Raw genomic sequence first — 7,129 nt, 5'->3', positions numbered from 1 at the left:
GAATATGGATAGCAGACAACTGATGCACAAAAGCCTTGAGTGGTTCAGACAGCTTCTCAGTGGATACATGATTTGCAATTGGATACTTAGATGTCTTGCCAATATCAGGTGAATAATGGTTTGGTGGCTTCCCACAATTTTGCCTGAAAGGTAATTGATATCCAATAGTTTTATCTTCTAAATGCACAAGTCTAGTAGGAGTATTTACCTCAAAGATATTCTCAGGAGATTGGTTCGTTGGTACTGTTGAATGAGAGGGGGGGTCTTCATCTTGTTGTTCTGAGTTGTCTGTAAGAGTATGACTCGAATCAAAAACATCTTCGCAAGGGTTAGGCGATCGATCGTTGTTTGGCAGAGAGCATTCACACGTGCTAGACTCGGGACGATCGATTGTTATTGTTTCTTGGCCGAGTGCAATCTTCGTGCATAGATGAATATCCTCATGTTCCAAGCTGCTCCAATTGAGCTCTTCACTCGGTATCTCCCCCTGAAGAGTAGAATTGGATGCTGGGTCATAGAAGAACATATCTGATTCTAGAAAGGTGACATCCAAAGTGACATAGGTTCGTCGGGTAGGAGGGTGATAACATCGGTAGCCTTTCTGATGAGTGGCATAACCTAAAAAAACACAACGAAGCGCACATGGATCAAGTTTGCTTCGTTGATTTTTGTGGAGATGAACGAAGGCCACACAGCCAAAAATGCGAGGGGTAAGCACCAAAACAGAGGGCAGAGGCCCGTGTTGCGCGAGCACTTGTAATGGAGTTTTGAAGTTCAAGACCCCAGATGGCATGCGGTTGATAAGGTGGACAGCAGTGACGACAGCATCATCCCAGTGATGATGAGGAACATGGCCACCAATGAGAAGAGCACGGGCTGTTTCAAGGAGATGACGATTCTTCCGTTCGGCAACACCATTTTGTTGTGGTGTCTGGGGGCAAGTTGTCTCATGAATAATGCCATGTGTCTGGAAGTAAGTTTGAAAATCATAATTAACAAATTCTCCACCGTTGTCAGAGCGAAAAATCTGTATTCGAGCATTAAACTGTGTTTCCATCTGTTTGTGAAAGGATTGGAACACGGAAAACACTTCATTCTTATTTTCATCAAATAAAGTCATGTCATCCGTGTACAATCATCTATGAATGTGACAAACCAACGAATACCGGAATGAGTAGAAATAGGTGAGGGTCCCCAAACATCAGAATGAATTAAAGCAAAAGGAATAGTACTTTTATTCATACTTAAAGGATAGGATGCTCTATGACTCTTGGCTAGAATGCAAGTGTCACATTTAAAATCTGAGTCCTTAAATACAGAAAACAATTCTGGCAATAAGTGTCTCATATAACCAAAAGATGGATGCCCCAAACGTTGATGCCAGAGCCAAATTTGTCGGTGCTTGTCATCAGACGGATGCTTCACACTATTGGCACGTCCCATACTGAAGTCATCCACATAGTACAGCCCCCCTCTTTTAGTACCACGCCCAATGATCTCCTTGGTGAGAATATCCTGTAGTAAACAAAAATTGGGATAAATTAGTGCACAACAATTTAGTTGTTCAGTTGCCTGACTCACAGACATTAATTTATTGGACAAAGATGGAACGAGTAGAGTATTAGAAAGGGACAGAGAAGGTGAAAGGGCAACAGTGCCGGCCCCTGTCACAGGATAGGTAACTCAATTTGCATTGGCAATACTTGTGCGGCGGGGTGTAGTGGTGTGCAAAAAATCATTCGGATCAAAGGTCATATGATCAGTAGCGCCAGAATCAATTATCCAACCAGTAGTATCTCGTAGATCAGAAGTATGAAATGCATAACCACAGTTACCTAAGATATCCGGAAGCGCGGGACTATCAGGAGGATCTACCTGCGGGAACAAGGCTAATGGGGGTTCGGTAGAGACAAGAGCAGCACGGCCAGAATTACTAGCAGTTTCTCTAAGCTTGCGAGCGCGGAGGTCCTCCCACCAATCAGGATAACCATTTAGCTTAAAACAGGTGTCACGGGTATGTTTGAGGTTGCCACAGTGCGTGCAACCACTTCCATCAGTCGGAGCCTTGGGACAGGAAGGTGGTATGGTTTTAGGAAGTGGCGCACCAGCAGCAGTAGCATATGACTGGATCTGAAGGTGGGCTGCAGTAGAGGAATTATGGGGCTGTCCAGCACAAGTAGGGGGACCTGATCGAGGCGCACTCTTGGCTGTTAAGCCAGCACCAGTGGCTTGATCGGATGAACCCATCATCACTGCTTGTCGAACATCTTCACGGCGAACATAGGCATAAGCTTGGTCAACAGTAGGGAATGGAGTCATGTGAAGAACATCACTTCGGGCCTTATCAAGACGATCATCAAGGCCATCCAAAAATATGTAAACTCGATCTTCCTGCAGAATATCATTATAGCGCTTGATATCACTTTCATACTCCATCATATTTGGACGACGAAAATCAATTTCTCTCCATAAGCTTTGGAGAGTATTGTAATAGGTTTCAATGGAGCCACCAGCTTGTCGCATACGAGAGACTCGTCGTTTCAGATCATAAACCTGAGAAGTGTCAGTGCCATCATAGTAAGTTGCGGCAGTTGCAACCCACACTGCTTTTGCCGTTGAAAATCGAATGAAATTGCCAATCAAGCTCTGCTCCAGAGAATTGATGAGCCATCCCTTCACAATAGAGTTCTCGGTCGCTAGCGAGGAAACGTTGGAGCGGTCGAAGGAGGTTGTAGAAGATCGCCATTAATATATCCCAATTTGTCTTTGCCGGAGATATACAACTCTACAACTTGGGACCATAGGGCATAGTTGGTGCCATCCAACTTTATGCCAATCTGTGAAGCAGAAGCTTCATAGGTACTTGTCACTGGAATCGTTGTCTGATTCGGGTTCAAGGTGGTCGTCTGATTCGAGGTCGAGGTCGTCGTCTGAGTCGAGGTCAGGGTCGTCTTGGTAGGATCCTGATTTAGGATCAATTTCGAGGTCTGAGTCTGCATCTGCATTAGTTGAGCCACCTGGGCACTCAACTCGGCTATGGTTGGTTGAGAAGGAGAGGAGGAAGCAGTGGTGCTACCGCCATGAGGATTAGAAGAGTCATCCTCCCCCATGGTGGCGGCTAGGGTTTAGAAACTAGAGTCAGCAATCCCAAGATCGCCGCTCTGATACCATGCTAAAATATGAAAACTATGAGAGAATATTTGTTTGTGGGAATTTTCTGTGTATTCTTCTGCTTGTAGGAAGTCATATTTATAATACAACAAAACCTGAATGGGCAAGTAAATAATAAATTCCTAAATCCATTTACAGTAGGAAATCAGGAATTAAAGTAAATCAATTACAATTATAATAGAATTCTAGGTGGATAAAGGAAAGTAAGCTAGTATCCCCTAGTCACGCAAACACTTGAAAAGTACCATAAAAGGTAAAAATCCTGATATTGGATGGAAAGTTTAAAATATTTTGCTTCAAATTCAACCTTGGTCCGAGGGAGGGTAGTAGTTTCGAGATAGTCCCGCTTTACCTCAGACCGCGACGGAGGATGTTATCATGCTTTTTGGGGCTGTAAACGCAGCAGACAGTTTGGGGCGCTAACTTCCTTCAACATTGATTCAACGGTCAGACCAGGCTCTTTTGCTGATTTTTTGGAGGTTATGTTCCTTACTCTGTCAGATTGTGACTTAGAACGTTTTGTGTGTTGTTGCTGGAGAGTTTGGAAGCTTCGCAATGAGGTACTCTATAGAAAGCCCGTTGATGGGCTTTCTGAGATTGTAGAGTGGACCATGGAGTTTTTGGAGCAGTTTAAAACACATAATACTCACACCAAGCCAGCAAGGGTGCCACGATTTATTATATGGATTAAACCTCCCTCTTCTTCCTTTTTATTGAATTGTGATGGGGCGATTGGACAAGCTGGTTGTAGTAGAGGGGTGGGTGATGCCTTAAGAGACTCTACAAGTAACTTTATTTGGGGGTTTGTCGATCAATGCCCAGCAGGTTTAGATGTTTTGGCTACTGAAGAGGGCTAGGGGAAATTTGGTTTTCAATTCACCCCATCATTGAACAGAGCAGATTGACGCATTTTATTCAAATGGTTAGAAATAGATTGGTTCAAAACGCTAGTCCAAATGGGTATCATCTTTGACATGCTATCTGGAAACCTCTTCCCTCTCCAAGTTGCATCCAATAACGCACCCTCCTTTCTGTCCTACCCAATTCAACAACAAAAACCCAAAATCAAAACAAACACACAAACACAAAAAACAAAAAAACCAGAGAGAAGAGAAAGTTAAGCAAACATATAAACATGATAGTTGTATGTTGTACCTGCAAGTTGAGTGACATGGAGGTTGAGGCAAGAGGTGTTGAAGGACCAGTTATTGTTATGGCCGTCAGTCGATTTGAAGTAGCAAGTATAGTGGAACTTGGAAGAGTAGGAGAGGGAGGTCAGGCCAAACCTGCAAGATTTCGCCGACAAAGATGGAGTCGTCGTAGATGGATTTCAGGGCTTTGTAAAGGGTGTTTTCCCTCCGCTTTATCGTCCTCGCCGCCCTGTATATGCTCAGCTGCTTCGTGTCGTCATCTTCCATTGAACTCTGAAACTTCGACTCTTTCTTTTCACTCAACAAATTGAAATAATTTTAAAAAAAAAATTGAAAAAAACTTGGGAGTGTTCTGTTGAAACTGGGTTTTTTATTTCCCTTTTTCTGAAACTGAATAACCCTTACTCTCCATTGTTAAGCGATTTAAAAGAAGTAGGGCACAACAGGTTTAGATGTTTTGGCTACTGAATGTGCTGCTATACACATGGGATTATTGAAGGCTACTGAGTTGGGAATCTCTGATTTTTTGGTTGCATCAGGCTCGCAAGAAGTTGTGGTTTTGCTGAAAGGAAATGGAGAGCTCTGGAGTAATCTGGGTAATATTGTAGATGACAATAGAAGGTTGCTAGCAGAACTGTGTGTTAGTGATGTTATTTTTCAGCCGTGTTCGGGTAATCGGGTAGCTCACTCTTTGGAGCAGTTTGGGCTGCGAGAACAGCATCATTCTTTCTGGGCTGGTCTTGCTCTTGACTGGCTTGTTTCACTGTTAGTAACAAACATGAAGGGTGGGTAGTTGTTTGGATTTTCAGTTTCGGATGCTGTGGTACTCTTTTTTCTTGATCAGATTTCCTCTATTGGAGATTTTTATGGCAAAGTTTTAATGAGGCCACCTCTTATTGCATCCATGTTTTCATTGCAAATTGTTGTTGTTTGGAATGAAAGTTTCTTACTCTTTGATAATAAAAAAAAATTACAATATTCATGAATTGTTGGGCCTTGAACAAGTAAAATTGCTCCTTATTATTATAAAAACAAAGGTTTACAACATTACAGACCCATGCTACATTGGAATGGTAATTACGTGTTGTCTGTTTGTCGATTGCCAACTTGACAGGTCGGAGTGAAAGCAAAATAGGCAATTGACGGATATCAATTTGGCAATTGATGAGTATCGATTCAGCAATTGATGGTAAAGCAGACTTCTGGCTTTTTTTTTTTTTTTTTTTTTTTTGGGTATCAAAGGCAATTGCCAAACATGAGACAAATTTCCCATCATTATTTAAAAGTGATATAAGTAATTTTTTTAATTAGCTTTGTCATTTGGAGAAATCTGTTAATGATATAAGTAATTTTTTAACCGAAAATTAACAAGAAGGAACTTGTAAAAACAGTTTAAAACATTAAAAAGCTTTAGGTGCCAACGTAAATAAACTCTTATTAAACAAAAGCCTTTTAGCCAATGCAATCAAACATTCATGCTGAGTAAGTTTTTAAGCAGAAATAATAGTTCAAGAAATTCACATGCAAGCCCAAGCCCAAGCCCATTTCACAGTTTTCTCTTCGAAATTTCAAACACAGCACAGCGGCGTAGTCCTTTGCCCCTGACCCGCTTGCCATCACTCACTCACTCAGTCACCCTCTACTTCCTCTCCACTTCCAGTCTTCTCTTCCAAGTTTCGAACGCAGCACAGCAGTCTGATTTCCTCCCTCACCATTGCGAGGTTATCTCACCCACTTTTTTATTTTCTGAGTTGAGTTTTATTTTGGCTGTAAATTTAGAATCCATCAATCCGGAAATCTCAAGAGACTTCCATAAGGACTTATTCATGAGCATTATAGTAATAGTTCTTTCACTTCTCTAAGCTTAGGGATCCAATGTGTCTTTGGTGGGGGCACAGCTGAGCTGACTAAATGGTTCTGTTTTGTGGTTATTCAATTGTGTACTGTGGGTCTCTGAATATTTGGTTGGATATATTTCCTATTTCCAGTTTAGTTGCATGTATACAAGTTTGAACTGGTTCATGGTTTTGCCCTCTTTAAATGAAGCATACATGGTGATGCTATTGGGTTCTATCTTCAAAAACTTTTACTTTTTTCTTCTACTCCTTTCCTAAATTAGTTAAATATCTGTAAAATTAATCTACTCATCTTTCATGCTTCTTTAAAGAGATTCGAAAAAGCTTTATCCAACCTTATAAAAATAGGTATCTCCACTAATAGAAATCCTATAAGGTAGGAATTTCTTTTTTCTATCTGACAGGACAAACAAATAGGAAGGGATGGTTCTTTAAAGGATACTCTCTTTCATCCAGGAGCACCAATACTTGAGTGTCTTGTGATTGCATCACGAAATGTAGACATTTAAGAATGTGGCAGTTTCAAACAGTGCTGTTATAAAGGGTCAGACTCAAAATTCCAAATTGAGGTGGGCTAAATTTATTTTACGTACATAACCTAAAAGAAGAAAGAAAACTCGACGGTGCGAGTGAATTTCATTGATAACCAAAGCATTACACCTAGTCGGGGGACATAATGAGCCTCACTCTTCAAAATACATCTAGTACATAGATAGAAGGCTTATTTACGTACATGCGCCATGTGCTTCCAAAGTTGTCTTAGATTACCACATGTGCTTTGAAACATCTCAAAATACAACCTACACTTTTAAAAACTATCTTACATTACTCGTTCCGTCAGTATTAAGAGACTTTCTGTTACGTGGTGTGGGCCTCACTTTTTTTAAATTGCTTAACAATGGAGAGTAAGGGTTATTCAGTTTCAGAAAAAAGGACAATATGTTAGTAATT

This window comes from Prunus persica, chromosome G1 (genome assembly GCF_000346465.2).
Source record: "Prunus persica cultivar Lovell chromosome G1, Prunus_persica_NCBIv2, whole genome shotgun sequence".
NCBI lineage: Eukaryota > Viridiplantae > Streptophyta > Magnoliopsida > Rosales > Rosaceae > Prunus > Prunus persica.
This window is presented reverse-complemented; position numbering follows the sequence as displayed.